Here is a 24914-nt window from a genome sequence, read left to right on the forward strand (position 1 = left end):
TTTCCATAGAGTTTTCCTTTCTTTTTAACTGCCAGGACAGTGCACTCTTGGCCCTGGTGGGGCACGGAGCCCCCATGGAAATGTGATGTCCTATAAAGTCTTTGTTTTGAAGTCTTTTCTTTGATTCTAAGGAGGAGATAAGATCATTACCTGGAATCGTGTAATATGGCTCTTTTAAAAACCAAATTTCAATTGCATAATGTCCCTGTTGTCATGGATTAGGCGTCCTGTAGCATCTTTATATTCTTCTTCCCTATACTCTACATTGTTATTAACCTGTGAGATGTATCTAAGACATGATGCCATGGGAATTCTCACCAGATTATGTTGCACTGCATCATAAGATAAATGATATGCAATTGAGCAAGTTCCCTGAACTATGTACAGGCAGTTGTATCACTAATTCATATCCATTGTCATAGCTACCCTCATTTTTATTCACATCAATCCGTTTTATATTTTCTTCAAATGTCATAGTAAAACTTTTCCAATTCTTTGTTTTCTTAATGAGCTTTTAGAAGAACCATTGTTAAATTTCTATCATTAGCATTATGTCTCCTTCATGAGAATGTATACATGAGTGCCTATTTTGTCAAACTCTGGACCCTAGTTCCTGTAGTGTAAGTTCAAAGCTGAGATCAAAGTTTATTTTTCTCCTAAAAGACATCTTTTGAAAAACTGGACCATAATGAACACTTATATATGGTACTTAAAACAAAAGTATTAAAAGTAAATAAAGGAGTCATATAACAAAATATAAATTAAACACTCTTTCTCAATGTAGAACATATTGACTATTTGTCTAAAATAAAATAATAAGGCCTGAAAAACCTAAATAATATGATACAGACTGAATAAGATATATCAGTTTTAGTGTGTGTTTGTATGTCTCTGTATTGATATGTATTCGGGTACACACACACACACACACCCATACACACAATGATTTTTTTTTAGAAAAACAAGAACTTAAAAGCAATTAAGAGGATACATAGGTGTAATAGGGAAAATAATGAAATTATTCTATTTTTGGAAAAAAGTGTCCTTAAAACAATTTCAAAAGCCCCAGAACTTAAATATTAGGTCTATTTGAAATCCAACTGCAGGTGTAGAAGGCACACAAAAATATGCCTTTTGTGTGAATTGAAAGTGAGATTAGAGTCTGAGCTTGGAGACTAAGGTTACTTCTAATTTAGCCTGAACCAGACTATCTCCAATTCCATACATATATCTTACTGTTCCTCTTACAGGACAATATTTTAAATGCAGTTCTCAGGTAATTCTCTGCTTTAATCATGAAACTACATGAAATCATATTCTAATGGGACAAAAGATATGTACACACACACTTGTATACATATAGCATCTTGGCATTCCAGTTTATGTTGACTATCGGTCTGGAACAAATGAAATAGTCTCCCAAAAATCAAGTTTAGACTTGATGTCAAAATATAGAGATCTCAGTCTGGACCTGGGGCATATTGTTTGGTTTTAGGTTTGTTTTCTGCAGTGCCCCTCCCCTAAGCAAGAAAATGTCAGCATGCATTGATATTTCATGGGAAATTGAAACCGGAACTCAGATGATACTTGAAGGAAGGTGGAGGACTTGCTTTGCTGCTTTTATTTATATCTGAGTATCAGGGCTTTAAGAGGAATTGCCCCTCTTCATCCAAGTTTAGGTCTTTCCCAAACAACCCAGGCAAGATGGGAAAAGCTGTAGAATTTTTTGAATTTAATCTAGTGTAGGTGTATTGAAGATGGGTCATTATGACATCATGTGGATACTTATACCCTATAGGAAGAAAATAAGATTGCATTCCATGTATATTCTTTTGTGATTGGGTTACCTCACTTAGGATGATATTTTCCAGTTCCTACCATTTGCCTACAAATTTCATGAATTCATTGTTTTTAATTGCTGAGTTGTGTAAATATACCACATTTTCTGTATCCATTCCTCCATTGAGGGCATCTGGGTTCTTTCCAGCTTCTGGCTATTATAAATAAGGCTGCTATGAACATAGTGGAGCATGTGCCCTTATTACATGCTGGGGAATCCTCTGGGTATATGTCACAATCTCTGATAAGTGGATATTAGCCCAGAAGCTCTGAATACCCAAGACACAATTAGCATATCAAATGACTCCCATGAAGAAGTAAGGAGAGGGCCCTGATCCTAGAAATGCCTGATCCAGCATTGTAGGGGAGTACCAGGACAGAGAAAAAGGAGGGAGGTGATTGGAGTATGGGTATAGAGAAGGCTTATAGTACATATGGGGAGGAGGGAACTGGGAAAGGGAAAAGCATTTTGGAATGTAAACAAAGAATTTGGAAAAGAAAAAAAAGAAAAAAAGAAGAAAATAAGAATATAAATTGAAACTAATCATAATGAGTGTGAGCAACCCTTCAAATGGGATTTGGCAAGGACTGCTCTATTTTATGTCTCAACCATCTTCTGGACAATGTAGACTGTGCACCCTAAACATTAGGAGACTGACATGAATATTATGATAAAGTAAGGATGTGTAAGCTGAGAACTCTAAAACCACAGGGAAAATATTCAATTTATCACTTTATATAGATCGATCTGAGCACATTTGTTGTACTCTACTTTGACAGTATTAAGACCTGCATGTTTTAGGCATATGGCCTGTAGTACACATTCAAAATGATACTGAGAAACAAACAAGAGCATTAAGTTCTTGGGATTTCAGAAAAATTCATGATTTACAAAGATCTTCCAAATTTAGAATTAAACTGATATCAAGTTCACAGATTTCACTCAATTTATTCAGAATGTGTCAATCTATATTTCTCTTTTCACTGACTGAGTACTGCTATTGTGTCCATCTTATAAAAATGACCAGATGATTTTGGCACATGTCTGTATTTTTAACACTCATTTGATTGAAGAAGTAAGGACTGAATGATTCCAAACCTGCTTGGACTCAATAGAAATAATAAAGTCAAATGTGTCAGTTGGGTTTGAGCTGGTTATTATCCAGTGTATTAAAATCCTGAAAATAAATACTGAAGAAAAATTAAAGTAGTTCAGTTTCAGTTTCCTTCAAATAATCAAAATATCACCAGAGTCCTTTCATAATACATGAGAAAAAGTTGAATAACAAAGTTCTCTGATCTCCAAGAGACACTGTTACTGTCACTTGTCTGTAGGTCACTTTATGCATTCGAATGTCACCTTTTTTATTAACTTTGAAAAGATAACCCTTGCAAGCATCCTTGATGATCTTGGAATTTTAAATGTTATTCAAATGCTTCTGAGCATTAGTTCTATTATTTATTTGGCAATAATTTAGCTAGTGAGATTTTTTTTCTTTTTTTTAATCTTTTTATTTTCTATATTCTTTGTTTACATTCCAAATGATTTCCCCTTTCCCGGATCCCCCCTCCCCATATGTCCCATAAACCTTCTTTAGTGAGAAATTTTTTAAAAAGGCAATAGAAGCAATACCTGGTGATTTAGTCAGGAAGTCTCTAATAATCTGAATATGATCTCTCATTCTGTGGGCAAATTGCTGGTCATTGGGAACTGCATATTTCCCATAGACTCACATATGGCTACATTTACAATTTTCATTACAAAACAGAATCTATATAGTTTAGAATAAACAGAATATATTTGTTTGTTTATAGATTGTACACTTTTATTAAAATGGTCACAAGTCAGTGTAAAAGACAGCCCTGGCTGCCACAACACCTCAACCCACACCCAGGGAGGCCAAACCCTCATACATCAAGTTGTGGCAAAATAAAAAGTGGGACCACAAAATCTGACCATTCAGAAGATAAAAACAAAAAGGAAGAAGTAGTAAGGCAGAAGATTTTAAAAAAAAATGCAGCACAATTTACATAGAAGCAAAGTTGTCAACTTCCCAGTGTGGACTCAGGCCATGGATTCAGACATCCTCCTCTTAGGAGTGGGGGTAGCTTGGGGGGTGAAGAACTTCCTGTAACCATATATTTCATGGATAATTGGAATGACTTTTAAAAAGAACAAAAAAAAAAAACCCAAAAAACCAAAAAACAACAACAAAAACAACAACAACAACAACAAAAAAAACAATGTACAATCAAAGTCCACAGCCACATTGTAGAACCTTGGGGGATGTTTGCTCCAACCTACCACTGTTTCAGATTTTATATCCTGAGCAAAAGCTCCAAAACCAAACAAATAGAATAGGATTTAAAGTTGCTGCATTTCTTGCCCCTTACATGAAATCTTCAGACACACATACAAAAAAAGGCTTGTGACCGCAGTATCCTCAAAGACACTGAATTATTCTATGAATGTGTTTTCATTTTAGTTTTAGACTTGTTTCTGTTTGTAACTGTTTTGCTCAGATGTATACTGTTGTACCATATTGAGCCTGATAACAGAGCAGGTCATACCAGGGAATTTGATCCCCTGAAACTATAGTTTTGGATAACTATAAGCTATCATGTGACTGTTGGGAATCAATAAAAAATTACTTTAGCTAGTAGGATTTTGTGTAATGATTACCCAAATATTGTTTTCCATTATTTTCTACAGAAACAATATATTCAGAATTTTATTTTGTTTCTCTTTTTAAGAAAATTAAGTTTCTCAAGTGAAAAACACAGAAAAATCTGTTATTTTCTTTTGTCAGATCAGAGACTCCATCTTAATGAGGTTATCAGTGTGCCTGAAGGCTATAATGAAGTTATTATAAATGTAATGAATAAAATACTGCAGCATGACAGGTTACTTCAATGTTATGAACAAGGTTACCTTACACTAACTAATGCTATATCTTGCTATCTATAGACTAAGAATTATGCAAAAACATCTTAGAATGAGGAAGAACATCTTTGTTCTTCTGGTTGCAATGTAAATAGTAGGGAACCAATGTGTGTATTAGCTCAGAATGTAAGCTAGTAACTTCTGGATGAAAATATAGCTCATGGCTCAAAAATCATATATGCTAGAAGAACAAATTCCAACACCACATAAACAAATCATATGTGCATTAAGTCACACACACACAGAGTAAGCATAATTAATTTAAAGAAAAGTAAAACTTTTGATATTTTGATGAATATCTGAAAACTTCTGTAAAATTTTAAAACAACAAAGTATTATAGAAGCCATACATGAGATAGAAAAATAATTCAGACAGGATTTTATTAGACATTATTTTAAAATTTTGCATTCTAAATGCATTTGGAACATATTAAGATCTAACTAATGATTGTAAAGATGTGTGCTTTTCTTCCTGATGGTGGTGATGTAATTTTAAACAAAATAGTTCTAAAACTACTGTTTGTAAAGCATGAAAATCAAAAAACAACTGGGAGTTTTTATACATGTTAATATATTTCTTGACTCATGGAGAACCAGGGATATGTAAGTAATTCTCAGAGATAATATTCACTTTATACTAGATCACATGTTTCCACTATGAGGAAAAATAGGCTTTTAATAATTGTTCAGTGATACATAAAAATGTTTATTGTAGAAAAAAGGAACTATACATTTTTATCCTAAAAGGATAAATATACAAACCCTGTAAATATTGAAATTACATATAAATAAACTGGATGTGAAACAATGAGGTGTTGCTATCTCTAATGAATTTCAGAACAGATTACTTTAAACCACCTGGGCATGTAGTAAAATGCTCTCCTCACGCCATGGCATAGGCATTGATTCATGAAGACAGTGCAGTTAATTGTTATCTCTGCAATATTAAGTAAAAAAGTCAAAATTTTATATATTTGTATTTGAAGTCAAGAGTAGAAGAAGGCATGTGCAACTTAGGGAGAGGTTTCGGGATATCTTGGGATTCATCCAGATGATTTGGCAGTGGATTTCTATACTTATAAGAAATTATCAAATAAAGATGATTGAAAATTCATCTGCATCTATGTATTTTAAAATATAAACAGAGTCTGAGGGATCTACATTCAATCCTAAGAATAAGAAAATAGGGAAAATTTGGAGGAAAAGAAATCTTTAAGTAAGAATATCAAAAATAATTTCCTAATTCATCCATAGTAAAAAGTACAAGTTTATCATAATAGTATAATGAAAGTGTAATGAAATACATAGATAATTCAAAAGAACTCTCAAACCTAAAAAGCCAAACTATAAACATAAAGTCAAATAAAACATCCAGAGAATTGATAAAAATATGAAGGACCATTGCTGAATACTCGAGAGGGAACATGGAGACTGAAAAGTGATAGAGGGTATTTATTTACATTAAAAGAATAGTTTTGTGTTCTGAAAACAAATCTTCAACTGTTGTGAAGGGTGTCATTTCCATACTTTTTTTCTCAGTCTGTTCATCTTTTGTGTATAGTATAGGAAGGCTACTGATTTGTTTGAGTTAATTTTAAATCTGGCCACTTTGTGAAGTTGTTTATCAGCTGTAGGAGTTCTCTGGTGGAGTTTTTTGGTTCGCTTAAGTATACTATCATATCATCTGCAAATAGTGATAATTTGACATCTCTGTTTCAATTTGTATCCCTTTGACCCTTTGTTGTCTAATTGCTCTAGCTAGAACTTCAAGTACTATATTGAATAAATATGAAGAGAAAGGGCAGTCTTGTCTAGTCCCTGATTTTAGTGGGATTGCTTTAAGTTTCACTTAATTTAGTTTGATGTTGGCTTCTGGTTTGCTGTATGTTGCTTTCAATATGTTTAAGTATGGGCCTTGAATTCCTCTTCATTCCAAGACATTTTTTTATTCTTTTTTTATTCGATATATTTTTTTATTTACATTTCAAATTATTTCCCCTTTCCTGGCTCCCAACTCCCTGAATGAAGGAATGCAGAATTTTGTCAAACACTTTTTCATCATCTAATGAAATGACCATGTGGTTCTTTTCTTTCTCCCCCAGTAGGGGAGCTATAGAAAGGCCTGAGGAGCTGAAGGTCTTTGCAGCACCATAGTGGGAACAACAGTATGAGCCACCCAGGACTCCCAGAGCTCCCAGGGACCAAAACATCAACCAGATAGTACACACAGTACCCATGGCTCCAGATGCATACCAGCAGAGGATGGCTTTGTTGGACATCAAAGGGAGGAGAGGTCCATGGTCCTGGAAAAGCTTGATGCAGCAGTGTAGGGTATTAACAGGACAGGGAAGCAGGAGGAGGTTGATTGGGGAAGAGCTGAGGGGAGATGGCTTGTGGGACTTTAGGTGATGGTGGGAGAGGAGAACCAAGAAAGGGGAAATCATTTGAAATGTAAATAAAGAATGTATCTAATACTAAAAGAAAAAAGAAAACAACTCTTCAAGAACAAAGGGGAAATAAACATATCACATAAAGAAAAGCTAAAAGGTACCTGTTACCAATCTTCTGAACTACACAAAAGGTTGTAAATAATTATGGCAGGGTAAAATATGAAAATACTAGAGCCGTGGATAAAAATCAGTAAAAAATGTTTGCTTTACAGAAATTAGATCTAAGTCATCATTGTGTTGAAAGACATCCAGAAGATTGCTCATATACAATATTGAGCATTTGCCATAGGTGAAATCAAGCATCAGAGGCAAGACAGCAGTTCCCTACAGGACTCTGCTCTTCTCCGCTTCTTTGTCCTGAGGACACATCTGTTTCAGCCAAGGTGGTAAGTGTTTCCTAATGTATGTCACTTGTTAATATTTACTTTTATACTACAATTCTTTCTTTAGTTACTATTTTCTATGACCTAGGAAATATGAATATCAAATTGTGTGGTGATCATTATATACAACTTGGTAAGTGTGGTGCAATTTCAACAGTGACATGCAGTGTCATGTTAGAATATCAACTCTAGGTACATTTTGTACCAATTTGCATTTATAAAAGTCAGAGAGATTGTGATCGTCTGAGCTATATTCTCTTCTACTTTACAGTAGGGATGGTCTTCATTGCTCTGCATGCTACATAACAGTTAAATTTCTGATATGCACTGAACACAGTAGTGAGAATAAATAATAATAGAAGTACTAAAAAACAGACAATTATTTAATAGGTATGTGTGTAACTCAATGATAAAATTCACATGTATGACCACATACATAGTCATACACAAAGACACATGTATACGCACACGCATGTGCGCACACACACACACACACACACACACACGAGCACACCAAGGGTAAATTGGTAAAACTGATTTCTACATAGAAGTTACATGAAAAGATATCACTATGCCTAGAATATTCAAATAAATACTAGGATAAAGAGCTGTGACTCTGTAGTTAGTCTTCCAAAGCAGGTGTGAAGATGCCCAGAGGCATACTGAAAGAGCAGAGGACAGATGTAAGATGGTATGGAACATATGGATGTGGAGAGCAAATTAATTCCTGATAATATTTTGCTGTTTATGATTTCTTTATGGTTATCTTATATAATAGCATTTATTTATGACTAGACAGAAATATTTTAAAATAAATAATAGTTGAACAACCCATGAGTTACTATATAAGCAATAATAACTCATGGGAAAAAACAGTTTAATTATAAAAATACTGCTTGACTTGGAAATGTATGCTGATGCAACTCTCTGACATAATTTTCAGTCACTTAAGAAAAACTATTTCTTCTCTTTTATGCTTTAGCTTCTGGATCAATCTTGCCCCATAGTGCTTTCTGTATATCACATGTAAAAGACACATGTGTGCGTGCCATAAAATTATATATTCTATATACATAAATCTCTCTATGACTCCCCTCCACACACTTCTTATGTCTCCCACTTCCATTACTCTACAAACTGCCTGTCTCTCTGCAAGTCATGAACTTGAAATATCAGGTTTGGTTTTGTATTCACATACACTATCACAGTTTGGGATATCCTCAATGAATATCTGCAGTGAGAAATTTTTCTGGATACCCATCTTGGCTTCATTAGTAGATCTGATCAAATACAATAAAACACAGAATATAGTAAAATTAATTTGCTAGTAGCTCATTTTTAAGCTAATCACTGTTAATAGTTTATAAGAATTATCATGGTGTTAAATATAAGACAAGTATTTCAGCAATATTCATTATTGGATAAGGGAATATTTAAAAGAGTTTCAGAGCCAAAGACATGGTCAGGTAATAGCACATAGACCTGGGAAGCACAGCCAGTCCTCAGAACTTTTTGTTTGTGAGGTTGCTGTCAATTTGACTCCATCTGGAATGAACTACAAGCCTAAAATGGAGAGCATTCCTGTGAACCAGATCTGGAGGCTGGAAGACACAAGCTTCTTTCTGGCTTGGACCTCAACATGGAGAACTTGAGACACAGTGGCCATGAAAAGCTTAGGCCCAGGCAAGGTAGAACACACCCACCCTTACTCCCTAGACACTGAGGGAAGTGAATCTGAGTTAAAGGCCAGCCTGGGACAAAGCAAGGCCCCAATATAGGCAGGGTGGGATACACCTTTAATCTGAGCCACACCTTCTGATGGAGACCTCCATAAGGACATTAGGAAAAGAAGACTCACTCTCCTTTGCTTGCTTGCACTTACTGCCAGAACATTTGTTGATATCTACTTCTTCAAGATTCTAGTATATACACTAGACCAGGTGAAAGAAATTAGCCTCATAGACTGAACAAGTACTAGATATTGCAACTTCCTATTCACAGCTGCCAATTGTTGGGTTAGTTAGACCACAGTTGTAAGTCATTACTGAAAGTTCCCTTAATATATAGAAAAAATCCATAAATTCTATGACTCTGGAGAAAGTTCTGTGGCTAATATACAAAGAAAAGGCAAAAAAAGTAAGGAGGAAGTAGCAGAGGGTTTGAATGGACATGGCACAGTAACATCTAAGGAGTCGATCACAAAGAAAGACTGAAGAGTACTGTTTGCTCCAATATAAAGAGGAGACAATGAATGCAGGACTTCTGAAACCTTAAATGAAATATACAATAGGCAGGAGAACCTAAAGCACTATCCAGTGATCATCTAATCAGCAACATATTTGGAGACAGACTATGAAATATATTTTTAAGAAAGAAATGAATAATAAACTGCAATTCCCATATCAGTACAGAATTAAAGTATAATTACAAATAAAATACCTTTTGAGAAAATAGTACCAGTGATCTTTCTGTTCTTTCGAACTGCAATGTTAAAAGTGAAAAACAAGATAAGGGTCTTGACAATGGTTAAAACTTTTAAGGTTATTGTTCATAAAAGTTATTATAAGCCAATGGCCCTCATGAGGGTGTACTGTAGATGGTATTTTCCACATGACTGCTTTTCTGAATGACATGTTTCACTGGAACACTTTTAACAGGAAGTTGAATACAGTTTGACAGCTAGTTGGGAATGTTAAGACTTGACTGTGTTCTAAGAGCTGTATGACTAAGGCTGTGCCAACAATTACTCCTAGCTTTAGTTTCCTATGTATAAAGGGATAATTAAGGCAGTGTCCTCTTACCATGAGGACATAGAGAAAGGTGTCATTATTTGCACTAAACCATGGGAAAGTTATATGACCTTTCATTAGAATGCACTTAACTCAGGATGAACACTGTTTAAGAAAAAAATACTGTTCATTTCCTTGTGTGAATTACAGAACTAGCATACAAGACTAGAAACTAGTGCTTCATCTATGTGAGCCATCACATCAACTCTCCTGGTACAAATTAATAATTAGCTCACCACTATTCCACTGTAGCATGAAATACTCTAATTCAAGATGGATTAAAGATGAATTCACAATGCTAACATTCTATAACTGATAATTATATATTGAATGAGTTATACCTCAATGATATTTGACATATTCAGTGTCTGATAGTCATCAACATTATCTTGTTGATCAATGTATTTCTGATTCAAACAGTATCCCTCACCCAATGCACTATTCCTCTTGCCCATGCTCACAACCCCATATCAGGTATAGTTTTTTCATCTGTAAGCTAATGGTTACATAGCTTCCTCTTTCTGAAAATAATTATCCTATGCTATAAAGATCTTTCATTCACAGAATTTTATTCTCCTTTTTGCCATGATTCTAATATCCATAATTCAAGCTGTATTCCTGTAGAACTATGGACTGATTCTTATCCAAAGACTGGCATATTCATGTTTCTACCATTAACTGGTCACCTACTCTATTTTCTGCCTACAACCATTTTTATCTCTGCCTACAACCATTTTTATCAGACAGGTGGAGTATGCCTGTGACACACAATCTACACATACATACCTACACACATATATGCATATTATGTGTATATATATATATATACACATACATATATACTGTCACATATAATATCACTAAAATAAAAAGGGACATAGTGACATATGACATAGCAGGAAACCTCATAGGTACTTGATGATAAGTAGGGGTTGGTTATGATGCTTTGATAAGGAGTCTGCCTGTGAATACTGCAGGGCGTGTTCCACAATTGGTTCTTGATAGGTCAATAAAGATGCTAGTGGCCAATGAGCTGGGTGGGATAGGGAGGACTTCCAGTTTTACCACAGGAAGGCTAGCAGATGCAAGGCGGGAGAAAAAGATTCCCCATGCTACAGAGGGAGGAAGAGTCACTAGCCATGTGAGATCTAAGGTGCTTTGGCCATTGGCTGCTTCCCTAAGTGGCCTGGGGTAGCAGGCAGGAGATTAGAAACACAATTAAGCTGATGGTAGATTTAGGGTGCTGGGATAGGACTAAGGTGACTAAACAAACAAATTTGAGTGCAGATGTAGAGGTGATGAGCTGGGAGTGAAAAGAATGGAATGATAACAGAAGAAGGCTTAGAAGAGCCTGGACATCGAGATCCAGCATATCAAAATAAGCAGTGTGTCTGTCATCTGCAGATGCAGTAGAACCTTACTCCTTGGCCTTTATCCTTATCAGTTGAACATTAGACACCAGATATTCAAATACTTGAGCATTCTATGAGTAACTATTTTTATGTATTCAATTCAGTACTAGTTTTGTGGAAATAAACTGGGCAGTATTGGAGATATTGGTCAAATTTAAGTAAAATATGCAGTATTATTAGAGAGAAATCAATTTTTGTATTTTCAGGCCCTAGATACCAGAAATCATAGGGAAAAGAACGTGGAAGATATGCTAAGTCCTTGTTTTGTCCACGTCCTGCTTAGAAGACAATGTCCATCTGTTCTACCCGAGGAATCTTCTGCAGTCCTGATGAATCTTCTGGAGTCCTGGATCAAAAATTAAATAATATACTTACGTGTGAAATGTATGTTTTGAAAAGTATGGACCAACTAGGGACACCATAAAGGGGGGAAATTGGAGTTGGCAACCTGTATACAACCAGACCAAACTGGATTCTTGTAATGCAAATATTCTGGTTAATTATTTATCCTGTGAATTAGGAAACATTAAGTTGCCCCACAATTTCTGTAGCTATCTGTCTGAGAATACAATCCCAAATTGTAGTTCTTACCAAAAGGTGGCCAAAAAACTTTTCCAGTGGGCCAAAACAGGGCAAATGTCTTGCAAGTACAGTTTTCATTTATCCTGACCAGGTTGACTATATCCACATCATCCACGGCACACACACAGGTAATTCAGTGGGATTATATGTTTGATCTTAAACTTTCTCTTATTCCTAGAAAGAGAATCAAGTATCTCTGTTAGTTTGATTTGCATTGTAGTGGGAATTAATTTTAGAAATACCCAGGTTCTTTCTGCCCCAGAGCAGAGGAGGACCTCTCCATTTTTTTTTTTTTCACTCAGGCACAGTTCAAGCCAAAGTAGATGGAATTCAACAAAGTTTGTGTTGAAAGAAGTTACTGGATACTAGTTTATCGGTGCTCACAAATAGACATAGCCTGATCATTTTCTGATTGGAGAATCTTTAGAATGACTATGCTATAAATGTGTGTGTATGCATATTTATGGCATTTTTATAAAGCCATGTGTTTCATGATTTCTCCTCGTGATTTTGTTAATAAGTAACCATATTGCTTTATTTCCATACTTTCCATACCAAGAAAAAGATTCGTTATACTTTCTTCTACTATCAAATCTGAAAATGAATTTCACTTACACCAATTTCATTAAAAGGCACACTATCAGTATAGAGCATTTTTTAATTCAAATGAGTCTATTAGTATCTTTTAATAAGTGTAAGTATTTCCAAGTGTGGACTTAAGGTGAGATGAGTAGAAATGACAAGAATGGTGAGGAGATGGATAAACAGTCAGGATATTCACTAATTTTGAATTTGCATCAGTCAGACACAAACTACCATTTTCTATGGGGAGCTTACACTGACTGATCAGGGTTGAAAGCCAAATTTACCCAATTGGTTGTAACTACAATGTACTGAAGAATTCTCTTCTGAACATTTCATTTTCTCACAACATTTGAAGTGGATCATCAGGAATACTATTTAAAGATGATCAGAAAATTTATCCCCCAAACTGAATAAACTGTATTACTGATTTCTGTCCTCAAAACATTTACAAACATATAAGAACATATCACAAATTATTTACTTGATAATGTCAATACGAACTTCGTACCTTCTAGAATAATAAGAAGGCTATGATCATGGTCAGTAGAGATTATATATGATGTGGCCCCAGAAAACACCTCCATGGGCATAAGTTAGAGTGTAACATTGTATACTGCTTCATTAAATCACAGCACTTTTCTCTAGGATGTGCAGAATCACCAACCAGGAGGTACTCAATACCTGTAGTTTCCCCTGATTAGTAGTTGCTATTAGTAGGAATTGTAGCTGCTTCTTGATTCTTCATACTAATTTGGAAACTATGAGGTCAAGAGGCTTACATGGATTCCCACTTGTGTACAAGGATCATAATCAGGGATTCCTCCCTCTTTCATCTACAGTGTTATCTGTAAACCACAAGCAAAAGGACACCTGCTTCTCATATTTTAAATATTTAATGTTGGGAACATGTCTCACATGTCCACATATCCCACAGTTTCAATACTCATAAGCCAGCTTTAACAATGCTAGTATTACTGGCATGTGCTTGCACATCTGCCTCCTTTTCAAGTTTGTTATTGTTTCCCTAGATTCAAATAACAGGATAGCACCTTAAATAACTCATTCTTTTAAAAATGTGTCGAAAACCTGTGACAAAACAAATTGAGAAATGTGTGGGAGAGTGACCACCAAACCTCAACCAAAGTAGAGTAAAAAGAAGTTGTGATCATGAAGTAGTAAACTAAGTACAATATTTTTTAAAAATAGAAGTAAAAGAACATTTTTATTTGTAAAAAAAAAAAAAAAGGCCTAGTTAAAGTGTAGTCTCTAATAATAAGGAATGCATGTTGCAGATACTCACAGGTTATTAGACACAACCAAAACATCATTAAATAACTATAGATGTCTTTTATTCATTTTTGTGTCCCTTGTGAGTTCCACGGGGCCTTGGCACAGCAAGGTTCGATGTATTTCTCCCATGTCTCCTGCTTTCCTCTCATCCCCAGGAGAGTTTTGAAATAGCTTTTAACCATTTTTTTTTGATACCATGTCCTGCACCTGGAAAAACTGCTTTTCTGAATCCTGCTTTCTCTCTCCCCCCCCCCTTTTTGCTTAATATTTACCTCTTTGTCTCCTACTTCTTCTGAGAAGTCTGCCAAAAAATGGAGGGGAGGCATAGTGGCAGCCACTGATAGTTGCTCGCCAGTGCCTTACTTTTTTTAACCTTTGTTGGGTTTATAAAAAGAGAAAGAGATTTAGAGAATGTGGTATCCAGTGGTGTGAGGGGAAGGGAGGGTGCCTAGGCGGACACACACAGATGTGGTATAGAATAGAATTTATTTAGGAGGGAGGATGAGAGTTAATGGAGTAGTGGATGCAGAGAAAGGCAGAGAGAGTGTTTAGAGAAGTAGAGACCAGCCATTACCATGTGCAGAGAGGTGGGAGGGGAGGAGAGCGCACGAGTTTCTTTGCAGTCCAGGACTTGCAGTCACACTTTGCCTGTGAGCAGTTTTTACTTTCGATTTCTCAGGCTGCTTCAGCTGCCTCTGTTCTTCCAAAGAACAATTTCTCCCCCAGAGAGCTCAGCTTGGGCAAGCTGGATAAATTCCTTAGGTGTGAGCCAGCCCTAGGTGGAAGACTCTAAGTGCCAAAGTGGAGGGAAACAGTCTGCCCATAGGCTGTGATTGCAGACTTTAATTTTTCTAAAATTTTAAAGTCAAGGGGCTTGTTTTGGCTTTGGCTTTTTCTGGGTATCTGTCTTTGAAATAAATCCTGAAGTTAAAGTGCCATTTGTCCCTAAGTCTCGTAGCACCTTTAAGAGGGCTCCTTGCTCCTTGAGGTTCTCAGTGGCTCTCCTGAGCATAGCAGAAGCTGAGGGGGCAGAAAAAATCTTATCAAAAGGCATACACAGTGGAGGGATAAAAGGTGGAGCCAATTCTAGTATGGGAGGTGCTGATGCAAAAGCAATGGTAGTGGTAGGAGCAGCAACCTTAGGTGGGTTTGGGTCATGAGACCACTTACCCCTCTAAGTTGGCATCCTTCTCTAAGTTGGCTTCCTCCCCTAGGGGTAGACTGCCATCCTCAGGACCATGACCCAATTCCAGAGTTTGTAGAGGGGGCTAATGTGTCCTGTCATATAGTTCTTTTGAGAGATCAGAAGAAGAAAGAGCAGACACGGACACAGACCGTTTTAAATTTCCCTCTTCCATTTAAATCACCACAGAGGCAGGAGGGGTGAGAGAGTGCAGAGATGGTACCTTGGATGAATGCTTTCTCAGAGTGCACTCTCCTTCAGAAACTATATCCTGGAAGTGGGAGGAATTCTGAATAATGTCATTAATCACAGACCAGTAGTTGAAGGCAGTAACCAAAATTTTTTCCGGACCGAAGCTTGCATAGTAATCTCTAAAACAATCACCTACTCTAGCCCAAGTTTTCTTATCTATAGTTCCTTCCTTTGGGATCCAGGGATAAATTTGTCTGTCAAAGTCTAAGAAGTGCTTAAGATCTTTTTTCTTCACCCTAGCCCCTCTCATCTTGATAGATTCCTTTGGCCCTGAAATGAACAGGGATTGCTGAGTAAATGCTTGTCCCATGTCTCATCTTCTGAGACACTGTCGCCGTGGAGATTTTCCCCTGGCTGAGCCCCAGCGGGTCAACCGTGCCTTGACCTATCCTGCTCCTGGAGCTGCACGTGAAGAGCTCTTCCTTGGGTCATACAGCCTCCTTCTCCTTGATGACTCCATGGGGGCCCCACTTTGGGTGCCAGAGTGTCCCGGCCCACAGGACAGTCAACAGGGTCCCCGGACCACCTAGGAGATGAGAGACAAGAGACATGAGAGAAGGACAGCAAGACAGTATTCTGATCAAGCTGTCAAATTTTATTTTTTACACAAGGCATTAAATGCAAGCAGGGTATAGGGAGGGGGAAAGGGGGAAAGTCATTGTATTCAGGGAACAATCTCAGGGTGCTAGCATCATTTCTCAGGAACAGTTTCTCAGAATTGTCTCTCAGAATCTCAGGGAAAAAACTGGCGATTACTGCAGGAACTTGGCAGGATAAACTGATCATGAGGAGGTGAAGTAGAAAGGAGTTGCTATGGTAACCTAACCGCAGGTGAGCTTCGTCTAGCCCACTCTGGTGAGCGCTACATGTACTGACCATCGAGCTTACTTGGCTAATCTTTAAACTAGAACATTTCCTTCTAAAAGCAGGCTAGAAATGGCTGAGAGGAGGTTTTGAGATCTATGTGAGAATGGCTCCTGGCATTAGAAGAATCAGTCTGCTAGGAGTTCAACACATCAAGAGCATGACAGAATTTGTGCTTTCCTATGCAGTTCTGGTTACATGAGAGTTGAATGAATATTTTTTTAAAGATTTATTTATTTATTATATGTAAGTACACTGTAGGTGTCTTCAGACACCCCAGAAGAGGGCATCTGATCACATTACAGATGGTTGTGAGCCACCATGTGGTTGGTGGAATTTGAACTCAAGACCTCTCCAGTCCTGAGTTGAATGAATACTAATTCAAATATGCTTGTCAAATATTCATTCAATAACTACAAACCTGGATTTTGTACATGGACTACTATATTCAACATACCTATTTCCAAAATAAATTCATAAGTAAAAGTGGACTGTATCTGTGTATTTAAGCAAAAAGTTAAGCCAAATGTTTGAATTAAAAACAATTAAATGGAATAATTACAAATATACATTCATGATACCCACATCACACCTGTATATCTGAAAATGACATTATTTATTACTTTACTGTATTTCATTGGTCACATTGGCCTTGAATATTCATGAGCTCATAGTTTGTACCTTCCATCTTGGTGTTGTAGCAAATTTATATTGTAATTGTTTATGCTGTCCAATCTGATCTTCACAATTTAAGTCCCCATTTTGAAGAACCCTTTTACTTTTTTGACAAAGGAGTAAAAATGGACACAAGTGGAATTTGTTAATAATTATAGTATATTCAAGAGACATCTTTAATGTTTGTAATAATAGTTGAACCAGATTATTTGTGCTATGTTTTGTCTATAAATAAAACACATCATTACTACTTTATTTCCTGTATAATTTCTTTAATAAAGTTTTATTTTACTTGAATAAAGGCCATAAAGCTACTTTACACCCAAATTTGGGCTGTTCCCATTGCAATGGCAACTATAAAAGTGATTTTTACTAAAGATAGTGAGTGTGGTATAGTAGATCTAATTTAAACTTATCACCTTCTAAGCTTACAAATGAATGAGACTATGGTTATTTTATTTGGCTTTGACGATTACTGGGAACTAACCCCTAATCTACTTTTCTAACTTCTGGCCTGGCTACTTCCCCAGTGGTGTACCCCTAATACTTGCTGTTTCTCCTGACCATGTGTTCTTGGTTATCTCCTCTCATGAAGGCTTTTTCCTGCCTCCCATGTCATTCTTCCCCTCTTCCTCTGCAATCCCGAACCTGCTGTGGTAGTTTGAATGTGTTTGGCCCAGGAGAGGCACTATTATGAGGTGTGGCCTTGCTGGAGTAGGTGTGACCTTGTTGGAGGAAGTGTATCATTGTGGGTGTGAGCTTTAAGATCCTCGCTAGCTACTTGGAAGCCAATCTTTTTCTAGAAGGCTTTAGATGAAGATGTCCAACTCTCAGTTCCTCCCGCACCATGCCTGTCTGGATGTTTCCATGCTCTGGCCTTGATGATAATGGACTGCACCTCTGAATCTGTGAGGTAGCCCCAATTAAATGTTGTCCTTATAAGAGTTACCTTGGGGGCTGGGGAGGCTGGAGAAGTGGCTCAGCGATTAAGAAAACAGAGTGCTCTTCCAGAGGTCCTGAGTTCAATTCCCAGCAACCACATGGTGGCTCACAACCATCTGTAATGGGATCCCATGATGCCCTCTTCTGGTGTGTCTGAAGAGAGTCACCGGGTACTCACATACATAAAATAAATAAATAAATCTTTAAAAAAAAATAGTTTACCTTGATCATGGTATTTGCTCACAGCAATGGAAACCCTAACTAAGTCACCTGCCTACTTTTACTCCGTTTAGTAATTGCCTATAGCCATTTTATTTTAACCAATAGTTTTAAATCAAGGAACAAGGTTTGCACAACAAAAGCTGGTAAATGTGGAAATTCGCTCATAGGCAACTAGACCTTTGGGTGCAGAGTTTAGCATTACAATATATAACAGCAGACCAAGCCTCAACAATTCTCCTTTTTGTCTAAATAAAAAGACACTTTTTCTTATAATAATAAACAACATTCTGTAGGAACCATTATGAAAAAATTATGTGAGTTCAGAGTTCTGCATGTAAATCAATTTCTATCCTAATTTTCATTATCAACCTAAAAACATCTTCTTAGACCTAGAACATCTTAAATCCTGTACAATTTAAGCTTATAGTAAGACTATAACTATCTAGTCTTCAACTTGTGAAGGAAAAAAAATGATATGAACATTCAGCAAGTGCAGGCAGGCACTTACAAAGTGGTAGAAATGTCAGACAATAGGCTGTCTGGACAGCTACCCAGTAAACTAAAACATTAGAGCATTGTCTTCAGCCTTCTGGCCCAGAATATCTGACAGACTTTTTGTGAAGCAGGAATTCTGAAGGAATTGCTTACCCTGTCTTGGCAGAGCTTGTCAGAGCTTGGCCTCCAACTTCCCTACATTCATTTGTCCTTTACAGCCATCACTGTCTTTACATGAAATTAGACCACTTTCTTTGCCTGGTGGCTAGCTTGAACAGATAATATTCACTCTCTGACATTGAACAATAGGACTGCCCATCAAAGTAAACCATCTACCAAGGGGTGATTTCTAATAGCTAACAGGCTCTGTGCTTGTCTTGGCCTAAAGTTCAGCTGGTTCTGCCAATAATTTATTTGTGATTTAATTCCAGAAACTTAACTTACACATATCATGTGAACTGCCTAGCATTCAGTAGCTTCTTGCTTGCTTCATTCTTGATGCTTCCCAGGGAAAACACTGTAGCAGTGACAGGGAAGGGTCTAAATCCTGCTGTGAGGACAGTATTTGCTGGGGAGGAAAATTGGTGGGCAGGAGAGTGAATTTAGCAGGCAACAGAGTCTAGTGGTCTGGCAGCAGGTGGAGAGGGACAGGGGAAATGCTGATAAGTACAAAAAGTGAAATTTCATTCTGTCTCTCAAAATGAGAGTGTGGCATCAAATTTTTTGGATTTTGAAAAATAAACTGATTTAAACTATGAATTGCTTAGAAACCTTTTTTCCAGCCCTTTACTCTGAGGTAGTTGTTGAGGTGTGTTTTTTGTATGCAGCAGAATGGTGGACCTGTTTATGCGTTCAGTCTTTTAACCTGTGACTTTTTGTTGGTAAATTGAGTCTGTTGATGTTGAGAGATATTAATGAGCAATGATTATTAATATCTGTTATTTTGATCTTGGAAGTGATATTGTGGTGTGTGTGTGTGTTATTCTTTTTTAGTTTTCCTGAGAGATGATTAATTTCTTGTTTTCTTGGATGTAGGTATCCTCCTTGTGTTGGAGTTTTCTTTTTAGTATCCTCTGTAGGATACTAAATTATTATATAATTATATAATAATTATAGTTATATTATTATTATACTTAATTATTAAAAAGATATTTTTAAATTTGCTTTTGTCATGGAAAATCTTGATTTCTCCATCCATGGTGACTGAGTTTTGTTGGGTAAAATAGTCCAGTCCAACATCTGTGGTCTACTACAGTGTTCAAGACATTTGTCTAGGCCCTTCTGGCTTTCAGATTCTTTGTTGCAGTTTTAGTTCTGCAGGACTTTCCCTTTTAGCTGCTCTAGCAGTGCATAGATGGGGTCAATGTTGGCGTGCACCAACTCAAAGCTCTGGATCCAGGCCTGCCTGGAAGCTAAGTTGTTCAGCCCGCCAGCTCTCTTGTACTCATCCAAGTACAAGCCTACCAAGGCAGGCTCTATTGTGATACCCAATCAAGCTAGGTGTTATAGTAAATATTATTTGGGAGTTTCTTCCCCACCTTAGAACATTTAGTTCCAAAATAAAAGACACAAAACCTGTTGTATTCTGTAGCTGCCTGCAGCTACTACAAACTGGGTTGCTAGAAAACAGAAGCTGAGGGATAGATGGGGAAGGGGCGAAAAGAAGGAGGCCAGGACAATAGTTTACTGAGGGCCCAACTTTAATCAAGGTCAGACCTTTTAACAATTTGGGCAAGCCCCTCCTCCCAGACTCTGGGCTGAGTTCCAGTGAAGTCATCTGGCTTTGCCTGGTGGTCCTTGGCTCTACAGTTCAAGCAGCTGGGTGGGTCACCTGCTTAATTTAGGAATTCGTAGACCTGGAGGAACAATGAACTTAACCTTCACTCTGAGCTTCTCCACCCTAGGATAAAAGTTCCTGCTGTAACCTACTTCCCTATTCTGCCCTAATGTCAGATTCCTGCATGAAGCCCTTGCCCTTGGGCAATGTCAAGTTCCTACCATGTGGCATGACACCCCATTATGGCTCTGTACATTTCCTCCCTTTTTATTAATTTGAAAAATGAGGAGGTAGAAAACAAGTGATAAACATCCTTCATAAGAAGGCGGGCCTTAACCAGGAGGGAAAGCATTCACTGTAATTCCTCTTAAATATATGATGTCTTTTGCAGAGGAGGGGTAATAGGCTCCCTTATTAATTTAAGGAAAGCCTCTCGACATCAACCCCTATGCAATTAGGTGTGCTTCTCTGGGGACTCAGAACCAGAAATTCACCTCCCCATGCAGTGCCTTGCCTCGCACGTCTCACTAGTGCCCATGTTTGCTCATAAACAAACACACATAGATCTGAGTTCTATGTGGCTCCCTTTTTGGAGATCCACTGATGTAAGTTTTGAAGCCAGGGTGTCTGCGAGTATCTTTAAAAGACACTTGATCTTTCCATCCAGGTGAGCCTGGGTGGAGACAGCCAGTCTGCTTAACAAACAAGGTCAAGTGTTAAAGGTAGAACAGGATTAACTTGTCTTGATGTCCCTGAGGTATCCGATTCATTTGCAAATTAGCAACTTAGAAGACACAAAGCTTGGCTTCTGGGATGGGAGAGGTAGCCTTGTGTATTAAGAGATAAGCTGTTACTTCTCAGGAAAAGGGGAGACTATATTTTAAATTAACTCAGCTGGCTGAAGGAGATTGTAAGCCATCTTCATAATTGGAATCTCCAATATTGGATTTATTTCTAGACCAGTCTATGTTTGAGTCAGCTGATCACATTAAAGGAGAGAGAAGAGTCATTATAACTCCTCTTTAGATTAATTTTTACTAAGCTAGTTTAACAGTCTCTATGTTCTGTGCCACAAAGTCTAAAAACTTGAAGCAAGGTAATTTATCTAATCTGGGACATTTGACAATTAAAGTAAGTCGAGAACATATACCCAATATAGCTCTTATGTTACCATTGTCTGGGCACTCAGCAAGCCCACAGTCAGCATATCTTCAGCATGCCACACCAATATATATATATATAAAAATGTGGTTTGTAATGTTATGCTGAATATATGATAAATTAACATACATGTATGATTAACAAGTATGAATAACACACATCTTGTTTGTATCTATGCAAACAGGCTTATACATATGTTATCTGTGTGTCTGCACTAACATAAATCTGTGTTGAATATGTGTTCTCTGTTATAACACACATGTATGATGTCTGTGTCAGTATTAACAAGAGTATAATAATCATACCTGTGTGGAAAGTCTGTGTCATATTAACGTCGATGATCTCAAGAAGCAGAGCTGTCTAGAGTCAGGGATTGAAATGCCTAGCACCTCCATTAGGAACATTTGCATGTCTGTCAGGAGCTGTCTAGGAAAGGCTAAGGCTATCAGGGTAGCCTTCCTGGAGTTGGTCCACCTCTTAGAAGGCCTAAGATCAGTGAGCCCTGAGAGGCAAGGTCCCAAGAGACTTCATCTTAGGATGGCTACTTGCAGTCGAAATGCCTTTTATGTCACTATTAGCCTAAGGATTCCTGGGCATTAGTCTACCCTATTGAGCAGATTTCCTGCAGATAAATGTAAAGATGAAAATTAATTAATTAATGCTGTTTAGATGAATTAATGATTTTATGGAATTACAGGTTTGATTAAAATAATCTTAGAAAGTTTTAAGAGATTGTTTTAGTTGTTTTGCTAGAAGGCAGTAAAGTTAGAATCAAGAATAGAATGTGTTCATTTCTCATAATAGTCAGTAAAGGCTACATAATAAGAAATACAATGAGCTTTCACAACTATACTAAGAAGAGATATAGTCTTGGAACAAATTTCTGTTTAAGGAAAAGCATTCAGATGCAAGGTTGAAGCCACAGATGTGCACTATGGTAAGACAAGGCCATGAAAAACTGTTGCTTTGGGCTTACACCGAGCATACAGAATGAAACACTGCTTTGAACATAATATTAACATCCTTCTGTAACTCCCATTTTGTGTAATATTTATCTTTGAGGTCATATTTTACAGAACATTTGTCTAAGAAGGTATAAAAAGGCCAGAGAAAAGAAATAAAGTTGGGGTCTTGGGGCTCTGCTCCGTCTATACATTCACCCATCCAAATATATATGTGGAGCTGTTTTCACTTTACCTGTGTGTGTGTGTGTGTGTGTGTGTGTGTGTGTGTGTGTGTGTGTGTGTTGTCTGCACAAGTAGCTTCTTTCTTTTTCTTTTTTCCCCATCTGTCTTAAAAAGAGTTAATGATCTCCCCTGGCTGATCTATCAGAGAAAGGCTGATCTACTAGCAATAAATCCTTTACCTAATTCTCTGGTGCTATAGTACATGTATTAATCACCAAAGCCAGCAGTTTTCAGCCAAAGAATAAGCGAGACAGTGTTAAATTTCCAGAAGGCATCAGTTTCTAGCCCCTAGTACAGTTAAAGAGAGTTAAAGGCTGGAGAGCATTAGTATTTTGATCCTTGTCCAATTCTGTGTTTCACCCCCTCCTCCCACCCTCCCTCATCCCCCCACTCATTCCCTTAAGGCCAGACAGGTCCCTGCACACATCCTGCCTCTAAAAGGCATCTGTGTGATGCTGACATGGTTTCACCGGTGCTGCGTTCTTCTTCCTCCAAAGCATGTCAGACATGCTACTCTCTCCTGCATCTGCCTTTGTGTCCTGGAACCTGGACCTTGTACCATGTTGCCTGTGCCCTGGACTATTTGCTGCCTAACCCTACCTGCACTTGGGGGTTGGAGGTTAGGTGGTACAGAGTCAACGACACAGGCTTCGGGAGCTGTAAGAATTTCTGTAGCAAGCTCATCTAAAGACTGCTACAAGCTCCTTTAATACCAGCCATCCATGTCTCATTGGCCCCAAATCTCTTCTAAACAACAGTTCGTGATTGTCTGGCATTGTCTGCACCAGCAACCCTTGGTCTCTCAGACAATCCTCAATTAGGTCATCCTGGCAGAAGGTGCGTTTGCAACTGCATGGCCCTGGCGTTTAGTTTACATAGAGGTGGTACCACTGTTTCTGCTACACATCAGAATTATTATTTTTTTAAACTGTCAGCAATCCTGTGGGGCTGAGTGGTGGCTGTTACTTTCAGATAGGGCTTGGGCTATCAGAGGGCTCCTGTAACCTTCTATCTATGACTCCTAAACAAGGAGGGGCAAAGAGTTAAACAAATAATTACAAATAATTATGTAATTAGTATGGCAAATTGCACCAGAGATAGTTGTTCCTTTCCTCTTGCTTCAAAAGATTACTTCGACTTCTTTTGTTAAATAAGACCTAAGGCAAATTTTCAGAGACTTGATATATATATATATTATATAATTTGGAAACTATGTAAAGCTGAGAGTTTGTCATATTTTAGTAATTGTACAAAAGATGCTGTTTTAAGCATTATTCCTGTTTTCTGACTGTATTCCACTGTCTTCACAATGCACAGTACTGCACAGCACCTGATCAAAATGAGACTCTGGAACATTAGCTAACATGGCTGGTGTTTTGAAATGAGACACTAATGCTGCAGAAAATACTGTAGTTTTCTTCAGGTCCTCCATAAGAGAAAGAATGAATCACCTTAAAGGCAAATAATCTAATCCACCTCAAAGGCACAATCTGCTGTTTTTCCAGAAGGTGGGAGTTCAGGGGCTAGATGCACAGAAAGGAGCATCAGAACATCAAAAAATAAGCATACATAATTGCATTTTGATAATAAAATCCAGGAGTGAACATAAACATCTTCCTTCAAATCTTACCTAAAAGTATACCTTTTTAGCATTTCATGGTTGTACATCTAATGTAGATAGATATTTACAAAAAGCACTGAACACTGATAATTTTTAAAGGCATCTTATTAAAATCCAAATTTCTTTGATTCTTCTAAGGTTCTATAGACGTTCTTGTTATACTTTTGCTCCTAGAGTTTAAATCAAACAGTAAGTTTGAGCTAACTTTCTCTAAGCCATTCCCCATTCTAGAAAAAAAAAGCTAAAAAAATCAAAACAACA

At 37.3% G+C, this 24914-nt stretch overlaps 1 long non-coding RNA gene across 1 annotated transcript in view; it reads left to right on the forward strand.

The window, feature by feature from the left end:
- LOC127683485 (uncharacterized) overlaps positions 1 to 12696 on the forward strand; it is a 91584-nt gene extending 78888 nt beyond the window's left edge. Inside the window, exons 3-4 of the long non-coding RNA XR_007977560.1 lie at positions 7446 to 7619; positions 12024 to 12696. This is a non-coding gene — a long non-coding RNA (uncharacterized LOC127683485). The remainder of the gene's footprint in view (positions 1 to 7445; positions 7620 to 12023) is intronic.
- Positions 12697 to 24914: the final 12218 nt, after the last annotated feature.

The sequence above is a fragment of the Apodemus sylvaticus genome, chromosome 4 (assembly GCF_947179515.1).
Source record: "Apodemus sylvaticus chromosome 4, mApoSyl1.1, whole genome shotgun sequence".
In the NCBI taxonomy this organism is placed as follows: Eukaryota; Metazoa; Chordata; class Mammalia; order Rodentia; family Muridae; genus Apodemus; species Apodemus sylvaticus.